This window comes from Octodon degus, unplaced genomic scaffold, assembly GCF_000260255.1.
Source record: "Octodon degus isolate 3935 unplaced genomic scaffold, OctDeg1.0 scaffold00085, whole genome shotgun sequence".
NCBI lineage: Eukaryota > Metazoa > Chordata > Mammalia > Rodentia > Octodontidae > Octodon > Octodon degus.
Window position 1 is genome coordinate 5,003,306 of NW_004524661.1, and position 15,409 is coordinate 5,018,714.

Here is a 15,409-nt window from a genome sequence, read left to right on the forward strand (position 1 = left end):
TACTGGATGTAAATAAGCCGTCCTCAGAGAACGCAAGGCCAAAAGGGAAAACATAGACATCTAGTAGAGTTGAACTCAGATCAGAGATCCTCAGGATCAGTGTCTCCGTCAGGACCGGGGAGGAAATGAAACCATCTTCTCATTTCAGGAAAGCGAACTTAATGGATGGAATGTAGTCCAAACACAGATGCCTGGCTGTAAAGAAGTCTGAGAAATGAAGTGGATTTCTCCTTAACCTCTCTAAATAGTGGGATGATCAAACAATGTTGAGAGTGCCAATCCAAGTATCTGGCTAGGACCAGGATTTTGCAATTAGAATTCAGATGTGTGGCCAGATATCATTTTTTAAAAAAAGAAGATCCATTCTCAAATGAATTTGAGTGCTGCTGGGCAAGACAAAGGTAAAATATGCTTGTGCACTGTGATAAATTTCAAGGTTTTTTGTATGCACCTGTGATGGTTTCAGTCTAAAATTGCCCCCAAAGTCTTATATGTTTAGAGGTGAGATCTGTTTGGAAGAGATGGGTCATTAGGGGCATGGCCTTGAAGAGTGTATTCCTGTCCCAGCTCCTCTCTTCTCTCTCTGCCTGCCGTACAGTGAGCAGATTTCTCCTGCCATGCTGTTTTTCCCTGTGGCTGTTTCTGAGCCCCTGGACTAACTACTGGAAACTGTAAGCCAAATCAGCCTCTCCTCCCTACGTGCTGCATGCCAGCCACAGGATTTTGCCCCCATGTTGGGAAAATGACTAGCATAGCGCACTAGTACCTCATATTTTGGGAATGTGAATTGAGCAAGGGTATTCTCCATACTTGTTATTACCAAAAAGGAAACTGAGTCCAGAGAAATTAAATAACTTTCCTAATGTTGAACAGCCAGTTGGCAACAAAGCTTGAACCAGAATCTGTGGCTCTTGATTAGTCAAGGCTTTGGGGTGGAGCAGCGGCCACCACTGAGGGTGGAGGTGGAGGCAGCGGTGCAGCCGGGAGCAGCAGTGGCCTGAGGCAGGGTGGCCACCTTCTCCAACAGCCACTGCTGAGGAGAAAGATGGCAGAGGCTTCTGCGGCTGGGTCAGACATGAAAGAGGAAACTGTGGCCACCCACTGATTTTTCTGTCACTTTTGCAAGAGCGAGGTCAGCCCCAAACTACCAAAGTATATGTGTCCCAGATGTGAATCAGGCTTTGTTGAAGAAGTGACAGATGATTCCAGTTTTTTAGGTGATGGAGGCAGTCGGATAGACAATAGCTCACCAACACATTTTGCAGAGCTGTGGGACCATTTGGGTCAAACAATGTTTTTCCAAGGTTTTAGACCATTTCTGAGTAGCAATCCACTGGACCAAGATAACAGAGCTAATGACAGAGGTCACCAAACTCATATTGACTTCTGGGGACCAAGTCGGCCTCCAAGTTTGCCAATGACTCAGAGATACCGGTCTCGATAAAACACTTGTCCTGATAGATCTCCAGCTATTGAAGGAATAATACAACAGGTCTGTGCAGGATTCTTCAAAAATTCTGCAATACCTAGATCCTCACAGCCTTTTTCTTGGAGCAGGGTGCTGCACTCCAATGCTGGGGACTATGCTTGGGGCCAAACAGAGCTTGATGCCATTGTAACCCAGTTTTTAGGATAACTGGGAAAACACAGGGCCTCCCCCAGCTGACAAGGAAAAAACCACTTCTCTTCCAACAGTGACAGTAACTCAGGAACAAGTTGATATGGGTTTAGAATGTCCAGTATGTAAAGGTGATTAAACAGTTGAAGAGGAAGTCCAGCAGTTATCCCACAATCACTTCTTTCACAGCAATTGTGTATGACACATGTCCTATATGTAGGAAGAGCTTAAATGATGAGGACTCTACTCGGCAAACCCAAAGCTCAGGGGCTTCTTCAAGCTACAGATATGACAGCCAGCTACATGACCGATGGACTTTCTGAACTGCAGACCACACCTGAACCAGCGCTGTTAGGGTTAGTCTTCTTACCTTAGATGTGAACTGTATCGAAGCAAAACAAATAGTGTTTTGGATTTAGGAATCGCATAAGAAACCCCAAACCATAACATTAAGGCAATGAATGTTTTTCCTCTCTAAATTTAAAGTTAGTATCTACAAAACAAATTGTATCTACAACCAAATTCCTCTTATTCCTAAATTCAGAGTGATAATTTTGTAAGTATGAATCTTAAGTACAGTATGTGGATTTTCCCCTGTCTGAATAAAATAAGTTCCTTGAAGTCTTAAAAAAAAAAAAAAGACTGGAAATTGATCAGAATATTGGATCAATCAGAATGTGATCCATGAGATTATTCATAAACAGTTGGGAAAGGAGGTGGGCAGATGAAGAGAGGTTGGATTTGTTCAACGCATACATCCATGCATATGTCCAACTAATGTCTATTATCCATAAATGAAAAATAATTTGTAAAAATGTCTTTTTGCCAAGAAGGAATGAAAGGGAGATCAGGAGATAAGGGCCAGCCAAATAGCTCAGAGGATTAAAGCACCTGCAAGCAGGCACAGGGCCAAGGGTTAGATCCCTGGGCCTGCTGTGCTGGCCCCATCCCTGTCCCCATGGTGATGTACGCCTGTAGTCCCAGCTTTTGGGAGACTGTAAATAGGTGGATCACTGTGAGTCCAATCTAGTTGTGAGACCCTGAGCACCCTGTACACCCTTCCCTAAAATTAAAAAAAAAAAGATCAGGAGGTAGAAAGAAAACCAAGAAGGATTAATGAGGAAATGGCTAAGAAGTGAGAATGCCTAGGAACAGCCACACAAAAGGTTATCCTTTTATGTCTCCTCCAGGATGAAGAGAAGAAAACAAATATGTTGTACCTATCCTGATCAAGAACCACAGCGAGTTTATTAAAGAAATCAGAGCCCTGGGCTCCTGCCCTAATCCTTTACCATCTATGCCTGGCATATCCTAGTGTATGGTCTCAGTCAGTAACAGAAAAAATACTGGTTCTATACTACATGTTTTTTTAATAAATAGTACCATGGTCCAGTGGTTTCTGAGCAATCAGGAGACACTGTCTTTTAGTATCAGCTTTTTATTTGTATATTCCTTTCATAAAGTACATCCTCCCGAGTTCTAGGCTTTGCCCCATTAAATGTCAGCTCTCCTGCCACAGATGTGTTATACAGATTTTCTGGCCTCCTGACTCAAATTCTCAGGGTCAGGGCTTTGGGCACTTTCTCCTTTGGACTCTGCCAAGATTGGCACTGCGGGGAGGATGCATGCATTTGTCAGGAAGTTGGGAGGGCCTTGAGTTCTGGCAGCTTAGATAGTACACTTAAGGAAAATAGGAAAAGGAAAAATAAATTTTTCAGGTTCCATAGTTTAGAACCTGCATTTCTATCAACAATCCTGCATATGTGCTAATTTTTAAACAGCATACGTGTGTATGTGTGCATGTGTGTGTGAACTGTCTGTAGTTTGGGCCAATCCCGTCACTCACCCAAATGAATGAAGTCAACAGTCCTTCTGAAATGATACTTTAGACTAAACATACCAACCCTCTGAAAGCCTGCTGGGCAATCTGGTGGATATCGCTCCTTCACACTTGCTTTTCTTTCTTCCATGTATACTCTCTGCTGTAGGTAATAGACCACATTTCTGGCCTCGATCAGCAAGGCTAAAAGGCTTTAGTGTTTCCCTAACAGCGCAGCATATCCTTCTGTGATAGACTTGATTCTCTGTGACTCATTCTGGAAATAGAGAATTTAATGCTTTATCAAGCATCTCATCCTGTAGCCAAGACATTTTTGGTGGCAAGTAATAGAAAAGCTACCTAAAACTGGCTTACACACTGCTCCACTCCAAAATAAGTAATGCAGTGATAACCTGAACAATAGGAAAGTGATGGAGCCTTTCTTCTATTGCTGGTCCCAGGAGCCAAAACAGTATCATCAGTATATAATTTCAGCTCTCTGGTGCTTCCTCAAGGGGACTTTGTCCTCAGGTAGGTTTTGGCCATGTCACGGGGCTCACAGGAGCCACAGGCTGGAATCATCACAACTGCTAGTCCTTTCAACTCCTGAAGATGAGGCTGTATCCTTCCACTGCTCAAACAAGTCCCATAATGCATCTCACCAGACAAAATTCAGCCTCATCTCCTCTCTTGTACCATTCCCTACAGCCAGAACTTGCTCAGTCATTTGGTTGACAATGCCTGGGTCATGAACCCAGTCCTTGAGCCAGGGATGCAGTACTAGTCCCAGCAATGAATGCTGATCAGGAAAAGCTACTTTCAGTTCCACTCTGTCTATTCATTTCTGTTATTCATTCATTTTGCAGAGACAAATTGAGGACATGGTTTATATACTGGAAACTAGGGATGAAGCCCTTCTAATATCTACTTATCCTCCACCTTTCAGCTCAGAAGTCATCAATTCCTTGATGATTTTCCTCACTGATGCCCCTAATTAGAAATAGTTATTCCTTCCTTGATATTCTTGTTCCCCTAGTCAGTAGTCACACACAACTCAAGGTGACATTAACATTTGCTCATCTTCCTCCCTAGCTTACAGAGAATTTCTTGAGGACAAGTATGGCGTCTAACTTATCTTGGCCTCCTCAGATACTAAGAACCACTGCAGACAAACAAGTTAGAAAGCATTTGGTGAATAAATATGTGAGTGATGAGTTAATTATTTAATTAGTTAATACATAAGATTCTAGCTATTGGGGAAAGTTTTCCAACTATCAGAAGAAATAAATTCACAAGTAACTAACTACAGCACAGTGTGATTCATGAAGCAGCAGCTACATAGCACAGGGCTGGAAAGCACAATGAAGGGGACATGTGGCCTGCCTGAGAGGAGAATTCTTGAAAATGTTTAAGAAATCATTTGTTATTTCCCATGTAAATCTATCTCTGTATGACTCCAGTGCACAAATTCTTAGCTAGCCCCAAATAAATCTTCCTATAGTTCTAGCATGACCCAAAATTCTCTAAAACATAAAAGCCACTCCATTATTCCTGAAAAGAAATAATTGCATATTCTTAACCAGTATCAGCTGAATAATGAGAGATAATCTATCCTGCACTGGGGTTTCTTATCACTACACTACCATGAGAGATAAAATACTTTATTGTTGACAAATGCTTGCAGTTGAATGTAGGCATCCCATCAGTCCAACTGAAAATTGACCCATAGGAACCTTCATCACATCTTCCGCGTGGTAAGAGACCATCAGTGGTGACTGCTTTCCAGGCTAACATTCACTGGCTAAGCAAGTGGATTCTAGTGCTTTCCTGGGATTCAGCAGTCAGAAGCCTGAAAATTGTTGCACTCTTCATTGGAAGGATAAATTAGGCCCTGACCAAATATGGGTGAAATTGACCATAGGCATCTCACTCTTGGTCTTCTTCTCTCTCCCTCACCTCTCCTGCTCTCCCATTGGTTTCTGTTACACTTAGGCTTCTATGTCTCTGGTGACTGTGAAAATGCCACACTCGGGTCTCCAGCTGGAACACAGAAACCAAATCAAAGATGCCAGCTGCTGGGCTCATACCCCGTTGTGGCATCCCTGCTAAGACTGTCTCTCTTGGGCTGCTCTCCACCAACGACTCTGCCCAAGGAGGAGACTAGGGCAGGTCTGTCCTTGCAGGGTACATAGTAAGTCAGCTCTACAGCTCTCATGAGCCTAGCCAGACCTTGCTGAACACTGTGCTCCACTTTCAAAACTCTGCCTCTCCAGCCCTCCTTCCTTCTCCCTATCCTTCACAGGGTCAGACCTGCCTGTAGTCTGGCAACCTTCCCGGTCTCCCCCATCTCTCCCTGTTTTCCCTTCCCAGCTATTTGTTTAATACATCTCTCGTATGTCTGACCCAGTTTTGACCTCAGGTTCTTGAGGGAGCAGGTACAACACATGTGAAATTGCACATGAGAAACAGGCAGGAGGGAGACATCCCAACCCTAGCAATAGGCAAGTACTTCCTTCATCAGAGGAAGAAAATGGTTGACCAGTGAATTAGGGCTGGGAGCAGGACAACTCAGATGTTAATGAAACTGAAAAAGACCTGAGGTTCTTACATAGACCCACAGCAGCTAGTCTTTCTCTAAACCCAAAGATCAAATAGATGATATGCAAGGCTGGACTTCCTGACTTCTATTTCTTGTTTTACTTCACTTCCACATAATGGATTCTCTGAAGATCTACTTGGATCTGACTATATATTGAAAGAATCTGGCTAGAAAGAAAAGATTGCCAGTGTGACTTCTCTGAGTTCTGTCCTCTAACTTCCGCCAACAGTCCCCATGTCCCCACCCAGACGGAGACAACGTACCTGTCAGGTGCTTAATTTGGATCTTTTTACACTATTATTCTTTATGTGTCTGCTCAACATTTAGTCAAAATGGAAAAAAAAAATAAAAGTATATCTTTTTATACTCAGAATAAAGATTTATTTTCCATGCACATAGTACATGTGATTTTCTGAACTAGACAATTTCTTGAGAGGCATATTAAACTATTTGAATGCAGACATTCTAATAAATCACTCCCAGTAAAGAGCACAGACAGTACTGTGAATTTTTTTAGTTTCAGAGTTTCAGGGATCTGGACTGTTACAGGGAATTCTCCAAGGGCCATTCTGGAAGTTGGTGGTGAGGCTTTATATACACCAGGTAAACTGTGTATATTTAACACAAAAATATCAGCAGAGTTAGTCTGGCAGCAGTAGGGAGTGGTTAATTGACGCCAAACCAATTTATGTTTCACCAGTTTGTCATCATGTGTAGACCTGAGTTAAATGGTTCCTTGTTGCAGTTTTGCTCTAGTGGCATTCTAGTAACCCCGCTAGGGTGGTGTTCTGGTCAGCTGCCAGTGGGCCCTCCCCAGGCTGGTGTGTGCCATCCCTCGCACTGGATGTAGAATGAACTCAGACCTTGGCATCCTACAGTATCCGGAAAATGCCCTCCGGAGAGCTTGCCTGCCATCTGGCCAGGACAGCCTGAAAACAAAGGAGCCTGAGAGGGGCAGATGAGGGTACCTAGGCTGATACATGGACCAGAGCAGGCCTGAGAGTGGCGTCTGAAAGCAACTGCTGCTGGGAAGGAAGGAAAGACGGAACTGAAGACCAAGCATCTCCCCTGGCGGGGCCTCTAACTCTCACACAGGAAGGAAGTACCCATGCAGATTTTCTTTTTTTAAAGTGCTGAGTTTGAGCTGGAAGAAGTATAATTTGTGTTAGAGATGGAAAGTTTTTAAGGAATCTGGTCCTTATTAGTAATTGCCAAGAAGTAGGAATGTACATGGCATGATTATGTTCCTTTGTCTCAGTGTTCAGTCTTTGTGAGATCAGATTCCTTTTCCTATGTTCTGACTATGTATAAAGCCACGTTTAAATTATGTGACTTGGGCCGGGGCGATAGCTCAGTGGAGTATGTGCTTGCCTGGCAAGCACAAAGTCCTACGTTCAATCCCTGGTACCACACAAAAATAAAATAAAATAAAAAATAAATTAGGTGACTTAAGGGCCAGCCAGACAGCTCAGTGGATTAAAGTGCCTGCTTAGGCAGAGTGAGGCAGCCAGGGTTTGGTCCCCATCATGCCATGCTGGCCCCTGGGGAGACAGAGATTAAGACTGGGCATGGTGGTATGTACCTATAATCCCAGAGCTTTGGAGACTGAAAAACAGAAGAATCACCATGAGTCTGATCTCCATAGTGAGACCCTGTAGGCCCTGTGCTAAATACATAAAAAAAATAAATAAATAAATAAATTAGGTAACTTAAGCAAAATCTTTTGTCTTGTATTTTTGAGACAGGGTTTCACTATGCAGTTCAGACTGGCCTTGAACTCATTTTGTAGCCCTGGCTGGCTTTGAACTTGCAGTAGTCTTTCTGCCTCAGCCTCCTGAGTAATCTGGGATTACTGATGTGTGCAAAATTTTTAATGTTACCCTTTTTGGGTTGACTTGTCTTATCTGGGGGTTCACCTGGCCTTCACATGTAGTCATAGTCTGATAAGGAACTGGTCTGTATATCCAAGATGAGTGGCAGTTCTTGCTGACGACTAGCATATAGCTTAGCTGCAGTTGTCATCAGGAGCACCTATATGTGGTTTGATTCTGTGGCTTGGACATGTCACAGCATAGCAATTGGCTTCAGAGACAATGCAGCAATTTATGACTTATCTCAGATAGCCCAGCTTTGGTACTGGGTTATAGCTCAGTGGCAGAGCACTTGCCTACCCCTGGGTTTGAGCCTGAACACTGAACAACAATGATAAGTAGAAAAACCTATAGAAAAATCCTTGGTTTGTGTTGATTAAAACAAAGTCACCAAGGCTTATCCAGACAGAAATAGAAGGAAATTAGTCTCCTTTTGACACAACAAATATCATGTAAACAAAGAGAGGAAAGGGACTTATGGTTTACTGGTCACTTCCTCCTTCTGGGTATCTCTACTTCTTCCATGTTTAACTTCACTAGCATGGTGAGTGTAGCACAGCGCTGTGCCGGGTGGCGGGAAGTATGGTACTGTGGATAAGAACATTAACACTTAGCAGCTGGAAGATCAGGCCCTGAGTTAGCTTTTCCACTTACCAGGTATTGTCCTTGAGCAAGCTGTTTAACCTAGGTGAGCCTAACTTTGCTCATTTGTAAAAGGACGTTTATAGTCCATCCACACATGGTTATGGGGTTTGAACATTGCCCGGAGATAAATAACCACTCAATAATTCTTTATAGAAACAGAAGTGGAAATAAGCTGCATATTGCTTCTCCAGAGCTCTTTGTTTATTCTGATTTAGTCTTTGAAAGGAGCTCAGGACGTGCAGCAACTCTACAGGGCAGTTAATATCCAGGTCTTCCCAGCAAGGGTATTTTGGGGGTTCAGAAACTACAACCAGAAAGAAAGGTAAGGCTCTAGGAGTGTGTATAGTTAGGGTTCTCCAGAGAAACAAGGTCAATATAAATATTGGGATAATTATACAAAGTGATTCAGTTAGTAGACTTACAGGATCAGAAGTAGAGGAATTCCTTTGGCTGTCTGTGGGATGAGAAGAGAAGAATCTAAATGACCATCTATGTACAGTGGCGAGCAAGAGAAGCAGCAGTCACAAGTTGAAGGTTTAGTGATTCGCTATAGAGTCAGCAGTGCCAGTCTGTGTGGCAAGGTGGGAGAATTGGCATTGTAGGCTGAAGGGACCAAAAGCCAAGGTTCAAAACAATGATGAAGAGGAGCTCTTCTGAAGAAGGGAAATGTAACCTTTTTACACTTTCTACTCTAAGCTACAAGTCTCTTGGTTGATGCCACACACACATAGGATGGTACTTCCCCTTCTGTTGGCTGGACTCTATGTCAATCATCCACAATTACACTCAGAATTTACTAATCTAGTAGGCATTTCTTAGGCAAGTCAAGTTGATATGTCATAATTAATGATCCATGGGGTGACTCTAAGAGATTTACACAAAGAAAAAAATCTGTCCTGGAAATGAAGGAAGGAGTCTAACCTGGTCAGAGCATGTCTTCAGTATGATAGAAGAGGTAGAGGAGGAACCCTGAACTCTGACTTGGCCCCAGTCTCTTCTCTTCTCTGAGCCTTGGTGTCTCACAACAGTGGACATGAGAGACTTCAAGGCTGTTAAGCTGAGCCATATTAGAAATCCCTAACTCAGTCCACTCTTTCCCCATTAACTTGGTCTACTCTCCATCTCAGGCTGCCATTCATTATTACTCAGGTCCTGCAGATGCCTCTTTATAAGTCCTCCTGCTCTTAGGTTTGGCCCATTAGCTCTCTGCAGAACCCACAGAGTGATCTGCTTTGTAACCGATATCTCAGCCCGCTGCTCACAGGCCCAAAGCCCGTTCTGCATGAGCTCTTCATTCGCCCCACTGATGCCACACTGCATCCTTCTCTGCTCTAGCTTATGCCCTGGTTGGAAAAAGGCCTTACTGATCTTGGTGGGTTAATAGGGCTTCTATGTGACTCTGGCAACCAAAGGATTTAGTGGGATGCTGGAGGGCATGAGCCAAAAGAGTATGAAGAATTTACTTTTACTTGATTGCTATAATTTTGATATTGGCTATGACTTTCATGAACATAACTTCTTCAGACCTCTACCTCTTGGCTCCAGTTCTCCCTGTCCACCCCAACCAAAACCCCACCTTGCTTTTTTGAGCCCAGTGGCAAATAATAGAAAAATACTGTTTTGCTTGAATATTTCAGCATTCTTCCAGCATTCCTTTAGTTCCTCCCACACCCATAAAAAGAATTCAAAGTATTTGCTAAAATATGGCTCAAAGAAGCTAGCAGTTTTCTTCTGAGGTCCTAATGGCTGTCATGTCAAGTGGCTATCAGTCTCAGGATGACCAAGCTCCTCCTCACTTGGCCCAAAACCCACCAAGGTTTCCAGCCTGCCTGCCTATCAAATCTCCCTGTGCTATTCCTGCCCCCAGCTCTGTTGCAGGTATCCTAGCCTTCCCTCCATTCTTAGAAAGCGGGATGGTCGGTCCCATCTCCCTGTTCTGGATGTGTCTCCACATCTTCCTGAAATTGCCCCTCTTCCTATGCCAAATAGGCTCCATTTATCCTTGATGCTTTGGGCCAAATGCTACCAAGGAAACTCTTCATGAATCATTGGATAAGGACATTTTATTAGATCCTCAAATTTCCCTCCAGGGGCTGGGGAGATGGCTCAGTAGGATAAGCGCTTGACTGACAAATGCAAGGATCTGAGTTCAATCCCCGGTTCCGCAAAAAAAAAAAAAAAACCTGGTCAAATTTCCCTCCATATCCCATTTCCCAACTTACATAATCACAGATGCATCTTGAGCTATCTTAGATTTATTAATAAGTGGCCCCATCATAAATTTAAAATATCCCAATGGAAGTATTCTAATTTCATATATCTCAACTACTCAACATCATACCTTAGCATAGTATATCTTAAATGTGTCAGAACATTTACATTATTCTATAGATAGACAAAGCCATCAAAAAATCTATTTTAAATAAAGTATTGAATATCTCATGTAACTTATTGAATGTCATACTAAAGTGAAAAAACAGAATGGTTCTTCTGTATCATTAATCCATCAAAAGATCAAAATTTTATTTAAGTTTTTATTTTTATTAGTGTATGTTTGCAATAAATGATTATATTCACTATAGGGAATTGATACAAGCACATAACATATCTCATTGCATTTTTTCCTTTCCTTCCAGCCCCCTTTTATTTTGGAAGCATTAGATTCATTTAAGTATCTTATAAGTCCTTACAAAGTTAATTATTCTATATAATTATGATATATATGATATCATGAGAGACAGACAGAGAGAGAGAATGAAGATGAATTAGTATAGTACTATAATCCAGCCAGGACAGTGTATCTAAAAGTGAACCATGCTTTAGTACAGTTGCATTGTATGTTTTATATGATTTTGGCCTGAATTAAACTAGCCTCTTGCTGGGTGCAAGAGGCCCACCTGAGGATTGTTGCCAGCAGCATAAACACAGAACAGAATAAGCTGCCGAAATGCTTTTAGGGCTGCTGTTTGAAGAAGCTGTTGGAAGCTGCTAGTTCTCTTAGGCTGTTCTGCTGGAGGAGCTCGTCATGCTGGCTTCCCGGATGAACTCTGGAGGAGCCGTGTTCCTCATCTTGAGCATTGCTTTCTGGTTCCAGAGGGGAACATGGTGCACTGCTCAGCTTCATGGAGAAGCTTGTCGCATTGGCTTTCCTGATGCGAACTCAGCTTTCTCACTGTTAGAGGAGCTCGGGACTTCACTGTTGCTAAGGATGCCTGTGGTACTTTGGGGCAAGCTCTGGTGCTTACCTTGAGCATTGCTTCCCAGCTCCAGTTCAGGTCCCTCAGCCTGCAAGCACAGGTCCTTCATCTCACTGGCATAGACTTTCTAGCTTTCACCACTGACCTTTGGGCCTTTCCAACACAGGTCCATGAAGCAGACCTGCATGAGACTTCGTTGTGGGCTCTAGGCCTCTAGCTGGATTCTTTAGTGTTTAGTGTATGGATAGTTTTCCTGCACTTATATATAATTCTTTGGGTGACCCATTATAAAATATTATAAAATGTGTCATGTATTGTTTCCCTTGAAAAAAAACCCAAGCCTCAACAATCTCACACTTTATTGATGTATTTTTTCATGTAAAAGGAACCATGTGACATTTAAGGTCATATGTCTAATTTACTTCACGTAACATTATGGTCTGAAAATGTAGCCATTTTGTTACAAATGACCCAAGTCTATTTTTTTACAGCTGAGTTCTGGGCTGGGGAGATAGCTCAGTAGAATAAGTGTTTGCCTGGCAAACACAAGGTTGAGTTCAATCCCTGGTACTGAAAAAAAAAAAGTTGCTACAGCTGAGTTCTACTTCATTGTGTAGAGATAACACTTTTTCTTTATGCATTCATCTGTTGATGAACATTTAATATGTTTCCAAACTTTGGCTATTAGGAATTGTATAGCTCAAAAGTTAAAGTATAGCTTCACTCAATGTGTCTCATTTTTGTACCATTGTAAAATTTAAAAATCATGAACTAATGCATTATAAGTCAAGTACTTTTTTTGATCACTCTGTATCTTCTATGGAGGCTATAAGAGGAGAGAAGATACTAAGTAAATTTTGTCTCATTTTTATATCTAGCATGGTGCCCTGTTATATTGTAGACCATCAAAAAAGATTTTAAAATAATAAATATAATCAAAAATCCCCAATAATGCAATTCAAAAACATACGTAAATATATATTCAACAAATCCATGAAAATGGAAGTTTGTTTTTAACAAAATATAGGAATATGTTTTCAAGAAAAATAATTCACAATCCTGAATTTTACTGTTAGAGGTCAGGAAACAGGTTGGTGTTCCCAAGGTCATTCTCCAAACAGTCCTGTGATGAGGGTCTGAGTCGTCAGATTTCATATAACTTAATTTGCCCCCCCCCGGTACCTTCAATGCCTTTTGGATATTTTTAGAAATCCCGTGTCCAAACAAATCTCTGCAAGGAAAATTTATACTCCCACAACCACCACGTGTGTGGTATGCAGCGGAGCAGAAAAACAATCAGCAGTGCATTTGATAAAGGAGAAAAAGAGCAGAAAGTGAGTCCCTGGGCAAAGCATCTTGAGAAAGCCAGCCCAACAGCTGCTTGCATTAAAAATGATTGCATTATATTTATGGTGGACAAGCAACAATGAGCAGTTGATAGCCTATAATCTAACATGAATGACTTAGGAAAATATTCTTAATGTATAATTCAGCTGAGTGTCTTCGGGCATTAAACACTCAGCAGGGACCGCTCAGAATTGGCCTCCAGCGATCTGACAAAACCTCACAGACTGTTACACCCTTCCAGCACCATTATAGAGTCTGCTACTTGGGAAGACTCTGAGGAAGTCACTAGACTCTGAGGACAAAGACCCCACTGGGCACCCAGCCCCCAGTGTCCCTACTGGCTTCATAGTAAACAAACCCTCAGCTGTGGGCTGCATCAAGCAGGGAAAATGAAGCATGACTCTGTAAAATAGTAGTTCTTGGCTTTTCCCCCTAATTTGGGGAATGTTATCGTGGCAGAAGAAAAATATTATTTTCCATGGAAAATGATACCCATCTGTGGGAATGCTGAGCAGGCATGATTGTGGTGGCCACGCGTGGCATCGGACTGACAAGCTGGGTGAGAGTTTGGGCTCTGGAAGGGGTTGGCTGGAAGGAAGGAAGTGGGTTCTGGGGAAATTAATGTTCTCTGTGGAAGAGTCACATGAGAGAGAAGCCCCCGATAATCAAAACAGCCAGAGGCTAAGTGGTAAGAGGCAAGTTACAGCACCATGCTCTGTCCAGATGGATGGTGCCCTTGCTTCTTGCTACTCTCTCCCAGGCCCTGGGATTTCCTGCTCCACACTGCTGCCCACTGGAGCCTGGGAATAAGTCTTCCTTTGTTGGTTTATGTACTGTCCATACTGATTACTCCTTGATGCTGCTCAGGTTCATGCCTCAGACCTGTGTCTCTTGGGTATAACTAACATAATCCTCTCTATGGAAAAGCATCTGCTTTCTTACTAGAAAGTATTAGTTCTGTCAACTGGGAAAGACATCACTTCCCACCCTTAGCCATAAGCAGATACTTTTGCCAACCCCTCACCTATGTTAATTGGCCTATTTTATGCCCCATCTTTCTTTTTCCCTCATAAGAATTTAGAACAACTGGTTGTGGTGGTTCACATCTGTGCGCTGTCAGTGGGACTCTAGGCAAGAGGATTACAAGTTTAAACTCAGCATGGGCAACTTTGCAGCTTAGCGAGACCTTGTCTCAACAGAAAAAAAAAAAAAAAAAAAGACTGGGCATGGTGGCACACACCTGTAATCCCAGAGCTTGGGAGGCTGAGAACAGGAGGATCACTGCAAGTCCAATCTGTGTAGTGAGACCCTGTAGACCCTGTACTAAATACATAAAGAAAAAATAAAAGAAAGGTGGATTCAATCCTCAGACTCACAAACAAACAAAACCCCAAAACACATTAGGATCTAGGATTGTGGAATTAAGAGCTGGTGTTCCAGAGCTCCCAGAATATGATCTTTATAGAAGTTCTGTAATGACACATAGGCTCAATATGCTTAGAGATACAATGTGGCTAACAATGATGCCTGCTCACAGGGCCAATGTGATGTCTTTAGTGGGTTACTGCTGTTTGTAGTTCATCCACGTAAGCTCTTTCTCTTCGTCTTCCCTTCCTCTTTTCTTTTTATAAGGGTAGTTCACATATCCTAATGGCATGTTGGAAAAGTAGTTGCTTTTAAATAGGGAAAGGATTTCCCCACATAAGTCTGAGAGAAGCAAAAAGGTCTGAAACGTAGGCCCTATCTTGAGGGTGTATGTGGTCCTGCTAGCAATCCACGTGTTTTGTATTGGAATTAACACTGCAAGGGGAAGAAGGAATGAGCTTGAGAAATCTCATGAGAGAATCAGGGTCTTTTTTAAGTTTTCAGAAAAATTAAGAAGTGGAAGATAAGTATTTTGTCTTTGAAAATAGCATCAGCAAAGCCTTCTAGGTATCTAATAATATGGCACATTTGATGGTCAGTAAGTAGACATTATGACTGAGTACCCTATATATGCTGGCAGTGTAGCAGTACAGAGAAAGCCTCTGCCCCAGGAAACAGCCTCATGGGTGTTATTACACATAAACTAGAGGATATTCATGGTTCTAGGACAAATATCTCTTCAGCTTACTTGAATAATAAATTTAAGATATTGAGTATTAAATTTCAAATACATACATTTTCACATTAAAATGTAGCCCCATAAAATACAGAGCAGATTGCAAATTTTACCAGAAATTTTAAGACAAGAGAAAGGACAAATATTATATTTTGCTTTTCAATAGTATTCTGAGAGCTATGGCTTCAGGCCTCATGAAGAACTTTCTATTA

General features: G+C 42.1%; 1 pseudogene; it reads left to right on the forward strand.

Moving 5' to 3' along the window:
• Positions 1-1,045: 1,045 nt before the first annotated feature.
• Positions 1,046-1,941, forward strand: LOC101562740 (annotated as a pseudogene).
• Positions 1,942-15,409: the final 13,468 nt, after the last annotated feature.